We start from the raw sequence: 13,121 nt of genomic DNA on the forward strand, positions 1-13,121 counted from the left end.
CTTAAAAAACAAAGACGGAGTTTAGGGAAGTCAAGTCTGGAAGCACACTGTGTCCCCTTAAAACAGTCCACAGGATATAATGATTCACAGCATGTGCACACAGGGAATATTGCTTGAAGTCAGTGTCCTGGGTTGAGTGAATGGTGGAGTTTTTTGGTGGCAGGGGAGGGGGCTATCGGGGCGGCCCCCTGTGAGAAGCTTCTCGAAGCTCCCCCAGCTCCACGTCAGCTCCACTTCTGTTTGGGAAATTGAGCCAATCGGCTGCGCCTCTGCGATAACGTATTTAAGAAGGGACGTGGTGACGGGCAGTGGGACTGGTGAGGGGGAGTTGGGGCAGCTGCGTGAACACCAAGGTCAGTGGAGGAACGGAGGAAGAAAGGAGGGGGGAGGTGTGCCGGAGCAGAGACCCCCCTGTATCCTGTGGGGAGACGGCAGGGCGGCCCCCCCTGCCACCCATGGAGATCTACGGTGGAGCAGACATTGATTTATGGCTTGTCGTTCCTGCTCGGCCTGATCAAGGTTCTGTGCCCGAAGAAGGCCGGGGTCTCATGGGAAAAGGCAGCCCCACTGCTGTAATTCAGTGCTGGGAGGATTGCAGCATGCGGGGGAGTCCCACGCCAGAGCAGATCGGGAAGGGCTGCAGCCGTGGGAGGGAATCCAGTCGGAGGAAGTTAGTGACCCATGACGGAGCAGTGTGGGGAACACTGCGGCCCGTGGGAGGAATTCAAGTCGGAGAAAGTTTGTGGAGGACTGTCTGCTGTGAGAGGGGGACCACGATGGAGCAGGGGGTAACAAGTTTTGGACACTCCCCTCACCGAACATGAAGGAAGTGGCAGCACTGCCTGCACCCCCCATTCCCTGCCCCTGCGCCCCTGGGGGAGGAGGTAGAGATATCGGGAGCAGAGCTGAGCCCAGGAAGAAGGGAGGGGTGGGGGGAAGGTGTTCTCAAGATGTGGCAATGCTTCTCACTGTCTTACTCTGCTATGTGTTGTTAGTGTCTGTAATAAATGTATGGTTTTTTTTTCTTCCCCTAACGAGTCTGCCTTTTGCTCGTGATCATAAAGGGGGATTTTCCCCCATCCCAGTCCTATCTTGAACCCCAAGCCTGGCTCTCTGTCCCTTCTCATTGCCGGAGGGAAGGGAGAGAGAGCTGCTGCATTGTGGTTGGCTGCCAACCAGGCCTAAACCACGACAGTCAGAAAGCAAAGTAAGAAGTTTCCAATCTTCCAAAAAGAAAGAACAAAAGAAAAAAATTAAGATACATACAGTGTTTTCTTGCCTTGCTGGAAGCTTATGGAAGATTCCTGTAAATGACATGTTAGCATTCCACCCTTGATAGGAAACATGCTATTTTCTTGAAATGCAGTAGAAAGACCTACTTTCCATGAGTATCTAAGATGTGAAAGGCCTGAGAACGCTAAGCGAAAGGAGCAGTTACATATCTCACTAGCAGAGTATGCTCTGGGCTTCATTACACACTGAATACAGATGTAACATATGCAAGGTAGAATTTAAAAGGGTATCTCTCTAAGATAATAGGATTCCTCCTTTATCAGATCCTCTGCTGTGTTTCAGGTCTTGCTTGGTCACAGCGCATCTTCCTGTTGGCTTGATGTCGGTTTGATAAGAGATGGATTTAAATAGCAAATCTGAGAATAGACATTAAGTTTTCCAGATTTCTAAGAGTCGAAAAACTTGACCTGGATTTTCTGAAGAGCACCTCAGATGGGCTCTTAGTCTGAAAAATCAAGATAGGAAAGACCAAAAGAAGAACCAGCAGGCTAAGACTCATAATTACAACCCTGTAATCAATTGTACCCATGGCCTTAGGCAAGCTACTTCAGCACTTTGCAGTCTGGCAGTTAAGGAGGAGGAAGAAGCCACGAGCAGCATCACAGAGGCTTTTTGATGTGCATCGTAACTTGCCATTTCACGTGGATCAAATAGTTGCCAAGCACTGATGGATTGGTTGAGTTTAAAGTACTACAGAAATCCTAACACCCACTCCAAACCCCCTGTGGTCCATTGTCTTCCTGATCCGTATCCTTAAGCAGCATGCACAAGAGTAGAATTTCTTCTGTGGTGGCTATTTCCCTCCTTTTATATATTAAGAAAAAGCATGCCAAATGAACAGGGATTAAAAAAAAAAACACCAAAAACATACAAAAGCACACTATCAGCATTGCTAAACCCAGCCAGATTGCTAAAGACCTTCCAGAAGCAGTCAAATCTAAATCTATGCTTTGAAACAAGAATAAAATTGTTTGATTAACCAGTTATTGATCCAGTCTCTTTAAACTAATTACTCAAACTATTCGTCCTGATTAGCAGCAATAAAGAAAAAAGAAATCATCTCTGGATTAAATGGTAACGGTCATCCCTAAATTTACTCCTCCTCATTCCAGTCCTCAGGAAAGGTGGGCATTGCATCCATTTTTCAATTCTCTCCCTTCCTTTCTGCTTTTGGAGCGAGCCCCGTCCCGTTTCCTTCGCTCCAGCGACAGCACTGCTGAGCAGCACATCCACCTCAGTGTGTGCATTTATTCCCCTTGTAGCAAACTACATTTGTTGCATAATTTATGTCTTAAACATCTTTAAAAGTCGACAACTAGTGATGAGAAGTCTAGCCTCACTTGGTTATGTTTTGTAACATTTTTAGTGGAACAAGACATTGAGAGGCGTGGAAATAATGTTGACAAGCTTTCTTCTACTGCGGGTTATTGCGAACAGAAAGGCACTGAGGCATTGCGCTGTCAGATTTCGATATTCCTGAGAACACATGTGTCCCCAGTACAGTAACACCACCAGCTCTGGATTTATGTCAGCACCGTGCCAGGGTGCTGAAAGCCTCCGGGCTCAGCGCTGCTGACGACCCAGCGGAGACTACAGACTACAGGGTAAGTTTCAAATACAGGAAAGATCCCCGAGCTTCTGAATGCAAATACCCCTTAAATATCTCAATACTTGCCTCACCGTCTGCATAGACAGCACTAAGGTGTCTGGATTATGCAGAACAATTTTACAGCTGTAGAAAAAGGAAGCCCCGCTGAAAACTTTACGTATTCACTCAGTTTTCAGTGGTGTGAATAGACTTTTAAGGACATTTGTCCAGAAATTGGCAAGTCTCTTTCTCTCCCAGAAACCAGTTTGTATTGATACTGCCGTGAACAGGATTAACGTGCTCATTTGAAGAACTGGGAATAAAGAATATCCTGCAGCTGAAAGACAGGCTTAGGTTTTCAGAGGAAGGGTGGATAGCCTCATCTATGTGGTCTCTGTTTAATCCCAGATATTAATCCCAAATTGTTAATCCCAAAATACTGGCTTTTAGAGCAGGGACCCTGGAGATAATTTTTGGAGCATGCAAACCATCTCTGAAACTACTGAATCACTGAAAGATTTAGTTGGGTATTTTCAGATTCCTTGATCGCTTCCATTTATACCTAAGCATGACCTCATCCTCCTGTTACGAGACTCAGATGTGATGCAATATTATCACAGATGTGCCCCTAGTTGTCTGATGTGGTGATACACACGGTGCAAAACACACTGATGCATCAGACCCTGGGGTAGAAGTCTTCTGGCTCTGTAGTGCTGGCATTCGAGTTACAGGTTAAGATTATTTTGGATTGCTTTTGTGAACTACAGTTTTGAACCTTATCTCCATATTAAATCATTAGATATTTAATATTTTGACATATCTGTGACCACTTATGACTACTCTGTCTACAGCGACTGGAAAGATTTTGAATCTGCCAAAATACCACTTACTGCTGCTTGGCCTAGCACAGAATCTCTCCTAGCACCTTGCTGTCCCTGTTTAAGACACCTTAAACAACGTGCCAATCCCACAGAGGCCTGCTGCAAACACGGACCTTCACCAGTTCTGTACCAGCTCGGCCACCTCAGAAAATTCAGCTTCAAGAGAGAACAGGGCTCATTTGACAGTCACACAAACAGGTGACAGGCAACTGCTGATTTTAGTCCATAAAAATCATTCTCTGGCGGAAAGTCTGTGGCAACAGCTTCAAGCAGTCAGTTAACCTTAGCAGTGCTCTGGGATATTCTCGAGGCTTTTTTTTTTGAATGCTCATTGATAACTATAATGGCTTGTACAATGCACATTTGCCTGCTTTCCTTCTCTGCCTTCTTTTCTAAACGCTTATTTCTCAAAAGCGGGGGGATACCAGCTAGGCAGAGCTCAGCCCGTGCACCTTGTGCACTGAAACACAAGTCTGAGAGGAAGGGGAAACAAATGTTCTGCAGTCCTTCTCCCAGCCTTACCAAGAGCCTTAGCAAGCAAACAGGAAAGGATTGCTCTTGCATATCACAAGATTATTCTCTACTGTTGTCATCTCAAGTGCATTAACCATCGCTTTCCCGCATCAGCACCTTGTCAGGGAGGCGATCCCCATCGAATGGGTCTCACGTGTCCGCATTTTCACCTCATATTTAACTTCCAATCTTTCATTCACCTACTACTTGCTCTGATCTCTGGCAATGTATTTGTGACAAGAGCTGTAGTCTTCTCTTTAGCAGCAGTGTATCTAGACACACAGTTTACTTGTGTTTGCCGTCTCTGACACAATCTCAGACCGTAACTTTAAACATTCCAGTCATTTTAAAACATGATGCCAGCATATATAAATACTTTCTCATCCACGGAATTCAGAGCATCTCACAGATGTATTATCACCACGACTATTTTTTCAGCAGAGAGGGTCATATTTAGTGTACAGAGAAAAGACTCAAATTCTTGTTTTAGAATTGAAGGAGATGACACAGCAGCAACCACCCAACCGTACATTCCTTAAGAACATCGGGGCTTCAGTACTCCACCTAAAAATTGTTTAGCAGCAACAAGAAATCAAGTTTCCAGCACTGTGCAAGAAAAGGGACAGGCAAATAAATTAAGTAACTTGTTCAAGATCATTCCAGAAATCGGTTTCAGTGGTGGGGAAAGAACAGACTTTGTCTACTTTCCTGCTCTTTATTTTATTCACTGACCATAGTGACTCCTCCACAGCCCCCACGAACAGCCCCTGTCTCCTTTGTCTTCATATCCTCCCAATTCTTTACTTCCTTGCCATATCCTCCCAGCTTGCCTTTAAGGCAGATGATGCATGCTGAGCAATTTTAACCACCTCTCCAAGTCAATCCTTCAAATTCCTTAATCATTTTTCTTATCTCTCTGACATCACTTTGGCACCGAGGCAACAGAATTGAACGTAAACACTCTGACTCCAAGTTTTCTGCAATTTAGAGCGATGGAGACTTGGAGGCATCCTACCACTCCTCCAGTCTCTGGTGCAGACAGCCCCCGGGCAGGAACAGGCTGCCTTCCTCCAGCAATGACTCCTCTACCCGCACACTCCCTCTGTCCTGACACAGCTCCCTCCCGCATTACCGAGATTAACAGTGACTAGTTTCTGCATAGTTTTGTCCTCCTCTATTGCAGTAACAAGTAACCCTGAATCAAAGCCAAAATCTCCCGTATTAACTATAGGACAGGCGTGGAGATAAGCCTGATTTCCTGCAGCTCTGTTGATGGTATTAAAAATTAATTCACCTCAGTGTATCAGCGAAGCTTGCCACAGAAAGTGAGGAATGTGCTGCTCTGATCCACATGAGCTTTATTTTAGCTTACACTTGAGAACAGAGCTGGTCCACAGAGACAATTCAAATTCCCTTTCTATATGGACAGATTATTTTGGGCCGTCATCTACAAGCCAGTCCAGCTGCAGATCTCAGAAATTACCTGGTCACAGATGCTTCATTATGGGAAGAAATCACCAAGAAGTTTACCAAATAACTCAGCTAGAAGCTGCCCTTGCCTGTCAGTCTCGTAAGAGGAGACCTAGGAAGTTCAAATGCAAAAAAATTGGCTTCAGAGACTCACTGTCTTGCTGTTGCAATATATCCAGAGGCAACAAACTATGTCTATGTCAAGCATGCAAGATGAGTTCAAAGTGTGCAAGAGCTGAAGTGATCTGCAGAAGAAAATCAATACAGACAAACCTGTGTGAAGTAGCCACGGGAGAGATTAGCAAAGATCAGTACCTTAATGAAGAGGATCTTTTGAGAAACAGGAGAATGAATCGTATTTATTATGCTTCACACTGTCTTTTGAGGCAGAGCTTGGCTAGCAGAGGTGCTGTATTTCCACAGATTTCCCCACAACGTCTGTGATCTGTGAAACATCACGTAGCTGCACTGATAAATTCTTTGACAGAGCTAGATTGGAAAGTTAGCTTTGCAAAAGTAAATCCATGTAACTTGTGTAAAGCAGAAGAAAACATTAATATGATAGGGCAAGAAAAACAGCTCAGAGGAAGATGCAAAACCTATAAAAGCAGGTTGTGTTAACAGCAACAAAAATGAAGAGATTACGATAACATCTGCAAGGAATTTTTGCTGCCTGGGCAACCCTGCAAGCTCATGGTATGCTTGTTCAGAGGAGAGAGAGGGCGACTCTATGGAGGTTTATGTGTTCATGGCAAAACAAAAGGGGAGGAGAAGGAAACATTTTCCAGCTTCAGAAAGTTACGTTGGAAAGGGACTACTATTAATAAAAACAAGCACCAAATTCCTGAGCTGCTAAAATCCTGTCTAAAATTTCAAAATCAAGGCATGATGTTATTTGTGGAGACAGAATCCCATTATCCTGCGTGTCCTCTTGTCAGAACCCACCACCTCTGGAGTGAGGTGTGCCAGCTGTTTCACAAACGAACAGCAATTGCCACTAATTAAATTTAGACAGTGCAAGAGAGATTAGATCCTGGCCTACTGCCTCTTACACGTCTCCTTCTTTGGGATACTCGTTCTTTCTCCCTGGTGCAAACTGCATTTCCATTAGACTTGGGAGAGTAGCTGTGATTTCAAACATACTACGAGTGACAAAGCTTCCCCCAAATACCTATACACACGATGTGTTTTCAGTGTTTGCCAACCAGCAGATGTCTGCCTAATTTATTCAGTCGAAACGGTTTTGGTCCTAAGTGCTTTGATGGACACTTTCTGCAGAAGATATAACCCAGATTGAAGTCACCAATGAAAAGCTACTGGAAGCATCATCCGAGCCTTCCTCTCCTTTACCACCAGTACAGAAATTTTCTTTATAAAAGTGCCTGGGTTTCCAGCTCTGCTGCATCCAGCAGTTATCCAACACCCCTGTGGTGAATTGCCTAGTTTGAATTAAAACCAAAACAGAACAAAACCATCCCACCTTTTGCTCAGCTTTTGATCCCCTTCCACTCTGTAAGATGGTTAAGGTGTGCCTGTTATAAAAAAAAAAATATTAAAAAACTAATATCCAGCAGTGTTTCTTCTCCAGAAGGGAATTCATTGCACATTCTCAGCTTACTCTTTACAATCAGCCTTGAGACAGCATCCACCGAGCAGCTGGGCAAGGTGTAAGCTACGTGGTAAAAACCAGGCAACGCTGTTCACTGCCCTGTTCACCACCTGGGGCCTGAGTGTGACGAGGTTAATTTTCTCTTCTCCGCTCCTTTGCTCCTCCGCACACTGCCGGTACCCCGGCCTGTCTCTCGGGGAGGCAGAGGGAGTGCTGGGTGGAGGAGGTGGGGGTACTTCACTCACTTTTGCTCCAGGAAAGTGCTCCTACAGCCTTTTTTCCTTTGCAAGGCTCTCCTCATTTCACTCTTTGCAGTGCGCCTTCCTTTAATTTCCAACAGGAAGAATCTGTACCAGGAGTGCCTTTTATTTGCTTTATTCGGCGCAGAGCAAGATGCAGTGTTAAAAAACACCATTTCCCATTTCACCTGGGCGCCTTGCAGAAACAGCTGGCAGCGCACCAAAATCACAGAGAATTTCTAACATGGCCATACCCTCCTTCACTTTACAGCAAAGACTGTTGGGGTCCATATTCCTGATGTAGAAAGCAAAAGAAATTCTGCATCATCTTGTTTTGAACTGGAGAGAAAGAAGTGTGATGCTTTCCTTTCTTCAGCTGTTTGTCAGATGAAATACTGACGCCCTCCCATGGGACATAAACCCTCCTGAAAACCTGCTGAAGATTCTGGACTGACAAACATTAAGCCTCAGTGGAGTTTTCACGGAGGCTACATCCAAATGTTGCAGCGCTAAAAGAGCCTGTTAATACTATAATAATGTGACATTCCAGTACCAGGCAATGACATACAAGAGCTCTGCGTGGTGGTGAGTCCGAGACGCCGCACTGTCGCGCGCGCTTGAAGAAGAGAGAAGGACAAACGTTTACACTGCTTTTCTGACCACAAAGATCAAAACTGTGATGGAATTCCTGAGAGATGGATGTTCAAAGGAGACCGATTCAATGAACAACTGAGACTAAAGGGTTTTCCAGCACTAGCTTTCTCCTGCTGTATCCCCCTCCCTTCTCAAGCTCCGTGCTGCTGCAGCTGCCCCACCATCAGCACCCGCGCTAGCGAGTTTAAAGTAAATTCAGCTCTAGCTACATCTTTGCCTCCCCTGCAGCTACACCTTGTTGCTTGAGGCAAAAACATCTCAGCCCACACCCCCCTCACCACCGAGCAGCAACGGCCCAAGACGAACCATCATCTCTGGGTTGATGTCCTTTGTCACCTTGATACGTGCTCGCGGAAGAGGCCACCCTGGGTGCGTGTGGGGGGCTGTTTGGGAGCGCAGCCTCCCTGAGGTAGCTCACGCGGAGCCGGAACGAGCCATCACTTACCCAGCCCCCTCATACATTTCTTTTCCTGACAGCATTAAAATTGTCAGATTGGCATTTTCAGCATGACTCTGCCAAGATGAACTTGAACTTCACACGCATCTGTCTTCTTCACAGCAGCGTGAATCTTCTTTCACTGCTTCCAGGGTTGTTAATCCTTCTCCTCTGGGACTGCACCAGGACAGTCCTCTCTTCTTGAGGATAATCGGACTGTCAAACAGGATTCTAGAAAGGACAGACCAGTTCCTTTACTTTTCCTTACTCCTTTATAATTAGGTGTTCAGTCCCATCAGAGCAGAAAAAGGACAGACGAGAGTTCAAGGACAATTTTTTTAATGACATTCATAGGTGATGGTTAATCGGAAGCCCATTTCAGAACTTACAATTAAGAGGAATCCTAAAGATAAAGCTAGTGAACATTAACAGAAGGAACCAGAGAGGGTAGGAGAGAGAAAGAAGTATTCACTCACAGTAAACCACTAACACAGACCTGTTCGGCCATCTGAAAATGGGGGACCTATAATGCAGGAGGCAGCACCACAGGCCAGACTTCAGAGGGCCAAAGGCTTACGGAAGGAACGGCTCCCTTCAGCGTCCCTTCAGCCATAAAACTTCTATCCCACTGGCAACATAAATCTCAGGAGAACTAGACTGGAGCATGGAAAACCAGGCACGTGCACAAATCACTGCAACGCCTCGCAATGTCTAGACCCGAGTGTAGCACAACACGCAGCGCATCGGTGGCACACGTGTTCTGGTTGCCTTTGGAACAAGAGAAGAAAGGAGGTATTTCCTGCTATGCCAATCTTTTTTCCCCCCATCTACACTGCATATACAAATTCTAATGAAACACAGCCGCTTCTGCAAAACACAGAACACAAAACAACTGGGGTTTTTTAACATGACGGAGGGAAAACACAGGGGACTTTCAGTTTTGACTGCATAAGACACCAAAACTAGATCTATCAAACAGCTATGTCTACAGAAAGTGAAAGACCAGAATTTACCATCTCACCTGAAAAACAATTTTCAGCAGTATAAGGCTGTTTGCAGCAAAATGTCTTGCTGGTTTATTGGTAAATCACAAAAGAAAGCATCTTCAGCTGAAGCATCAATGCCAGGCAATGATTTCTACACAATCCTGTGCTCACAGCCTTGGAAAATTGCCTGGGTGTCCCAGCAGAATCAAACAAGATAAAGAGAAAGTGATTCAAGTAATGAGTAATAACAAGACCTGGAAAAGACTGCCTGCTTACAGACAAACGTGATATTTGCAGTAATTAATAAATGTGACATGACAGAAGGGAGCTGATAGTAAAGTAAGCACGAACAGGTTACAGTTCAGATCTGATACAGTTTAAAGCTTCCACTCCCAACTTAGAAGTTCTGTTTTTTCTTTTTTAGTTTATTTTAAAGCTGAACCACACTAGCACTCAGACCTGGGTTCAGCTTTTCATTTCACCAGAGCTGAGGAGGATCTGGGGTTACAATTTTTGGACTGAACCTACCACAACTTTAAACAATGGCATTCAGTCTGACAAAACTCACCTACTCTACCGTGTGAGAAGATATTCATTGCAGAGTGAGGTTGGATTGAGTCGTCTGGTAAGGAAAGTCCTTTATTCTGAGAATAACTTCTCTCCTAGCAGCACAAAAAAAAAAAAAAAAAAAGTAGTATGAGACCGGTTTTCCATTTTCATTGTCAGGGCAGTTTTGGAAGACCCATGTTCATTAGCAGTTCCTACTAATCCCCGCAGGACCTGTAACCAGATGTACATGGGAGAATGAAACATAGTACTGGCCCCAAGGAGCATTCCTGAACTTTATTTTTTATTATTACAATTCACCTAGAAACTTTGACCATGACAAAGCCGTCCCTGGGACAGACAGCATATAAACTATCCTCACAAAGAAGTTCCCTGCTCCAAAGGTGCAATAACCTCATAAGTAAAGCAAAAGAGAGGAATGAGAAATGATCTTTCAAGATCACACAGCTGCTCAGCAAGATGACTGGGGTCTAAAACTGAGTTTTTCTGGCTCCCTGGCTACAATCCACTAGCTGGATCAAAGGAAAGCAGCACGGATATTTTCACTCATGTAATCTAAATGTATATCGCCCAGCTCACGCTCTTCAGCACCACTCAGTGAAACGAAGCGTACCCCGAAAGAAATGCCGTCCCCGCCACGTCAAGGCGCAGCAGCCCCCAACGCGCCGGTTCCTCGATAGGTAGCTGTGGTGAAGAACAACCCGTGGGCTGGGGCTCGCTCATTGTTTTGCCAATTGATGGGGTTAACACAAAGGGCACGGGTACCAAGTTAAAGAAATATGCTTATTTTACTGGCTGTCTCAAGGTAATACAAAAAGAATAAGCAATACTAAAGAAACAAGGCAGTTAAGAAACAAGGCAATGCATCTTAGTCATTACTATACCAGACAAGTCATGGTGATTAAGATCCATCACCGGTTGCCCTCATACTTTACCATCATCCAGATCCGTGCTTCAGCTGGGGAGCCCGGTCACAGTGCAGGATCGGAGAGGAGAGCCTCTCCCGGCGATTGGGAAGTCCCACGCAGCGCCTCCGCTCGCAGGTGAGGCCTCCGCCTCCGCTGTGAGACCGTCCTGCTTTTATACAGCCTACCAAACACATCGATCAATCTATCCGTACGACAAAAGGCACAGAAGACATCTGGGGGATTGGCTCGCCTTGACGTCCTCCTTTGGGATTCTTCCCCAAGCCTGGCCAGGGCTCAAGGAGGAACCGAGGGAGTTTGTGAACTAGGCCTCGATAGCATGTTTCTAAACTAGGGAGGGTCAATATATCCCCATACTGCTTTATCTAAGCTACTTGTCTCGCTAATGAGATATTCTATCCAAGCTACATATTTCGCTGACGATGATCGGATACTGATATTACATAACATTTGGTTGTGAGGTTCATCTAGAGGGCAACTCTGGCTCCCGGCCTGTTGTTCAGGCCTCACTACCTCACTCATCCATCCGCCCGGGGACGCCGAGGCCAGCACTGCGCACATTGCCGCGGAGGAGAGGAGGGCACCGGGGGCTCTCCCCTTCTCTTTGTGTAACTACACAATCCGGCCACGATTCCCCCCTCTGTTTTTATCCTGGTGACAGAAGGTGAAAGCTTGCTATTCCCAGCCACGTTTATTTATCCCTTTACTCTGGTCTCCATGGAAACAAGTCATGATATTACCGGCTGCAACAAGGAGGTCGGGAGGTCTGCAGAAGCTGCTGGGAGCCAGTGGCACAGAGCAGAACAAATGCTAAAACTAGAAAAGTGTAATTTCTCTGCAAAGAGCAATGAAGTAAGTGGCAGGAGAGTTGAAAAGCACTAAATGTGAGAGGCCTGAACTTAATACCACTTCAATTATTTAACAAGACTGTCTGGTCTATGTATTTGGACGAGTGTGATCAAACCTCAGGACTGCTGAGGTCGTCTCATCACCGCTTACAGACGGTGCTGGCATATTGTATCTCTGAGCCCACTGGGCACCTTTGAATTGCTTTTTATCAGCCTTCTCTAGAAAAGATGAACAAGGCAAAAAAAACCCAAAGCCGGATGCTTAGAGCTGAGCTTGATCCTACAGAAATCAACAACATCAGGTGAGTCCAGACTTGGCTCTAAACAGATAAACACGGATGACAGTAATAACACAGAAATATAAGTAATAGATGCATGCCATGAAAGCCTGCATCTGGTGTCAGGGATAGTTTTTCTAGGGACCAGAGCCAGGTCATATGATTAGTTCAGTACTGTCAAACTCTCCTGAGCTATTTAAATGCCTAAATGGTGAAGAACATGAAATGTCTTCCCCTATTCTTTTTGTCAGCTAGAGAAATATTAAGTTAAAAAACATATTCTAGACAAGGACCATAGGAGCCGGTGGGAGAGCCTGACCTGTCCCACCCCCAGTATTTTACGTTTCACTTACAGCACGTGCATCACCTAGTCCCCAGGATAAATGCATACAACAGTCAGCCTCTTCTACAGAAGGAGCTGATGGGAATGTCCCAATAGATTTTCTGTCTTTACACCCACCTGATATGCCTCACTTGTACCACACGGTAGCCACAAACACAGCGATCTCATAATTAAATTTCTTGACACAGCTTGTGTGCATCTCAGGCTGTAACCCAACATCCTAAGGAAGCCTGGGAGAATTCTCTAGCAAGGATGGCACACAACAGCCTGTTACTATTTATAAGAATCACAGACTCTGTTTTCATGGCCAGAAAGAACCATCTGAATCATTTCAACCCAGCTGTAACAAAGAGCATAAACTATATCACTGATACAAACTCTTGTCTGAGCTACAGAATAGAATCTAGCAGGTGAGCCCAACCAAAAACTCTGGTTATAAGAAATAATTGCAATGCCTGGACAGGGTTTCCTGCAATTCATCACTGGCATA

The 13,121-nt window shown here is 45.2% G+C and overlaps 1 protein-coding gene across 1 annotated transcript in view; it reads right to left on the reverse strand.

Annotated features, from left to right (window-relative positions):
- Positions 1-13,121, reverse strand: part of CUNH8orf48 (chromosome unknown C8orf48 homolog) — a 117,154-nt gene that overhangs the window by 31,271 nt on the left and 72,762 nt on the right. The window contains exons 10-11 of the mRNA XM_042807251.1: positions 10,238-10,331; positions 9,705-9,856 (exon numbers count right to left, since the gene is read on the reverse strand). The gene's annotated coding sequence lies outside the window, so the exon portion shown is untranslated. The remainder of the gene's footprint in view (positions 1-9,704; positions 9,857-10,237; positions 10,332-13,121) is intronic.

The sequence above is a fragment of the Tyto alba genome, unplaced genomic scaffold (assembly GCF_018691265.1).
Source record: "Tyto alba isolate M040663 unplaced genomic scaffold, T.alba_DEE_v4.0 Super-Scaffold_5, whole genome shotgun sequence".
NCBI lineage: Eukaryota > Metazoa > Chordata > Aves > Strigiformes > Tytonidae > Tyto > Tyto alba.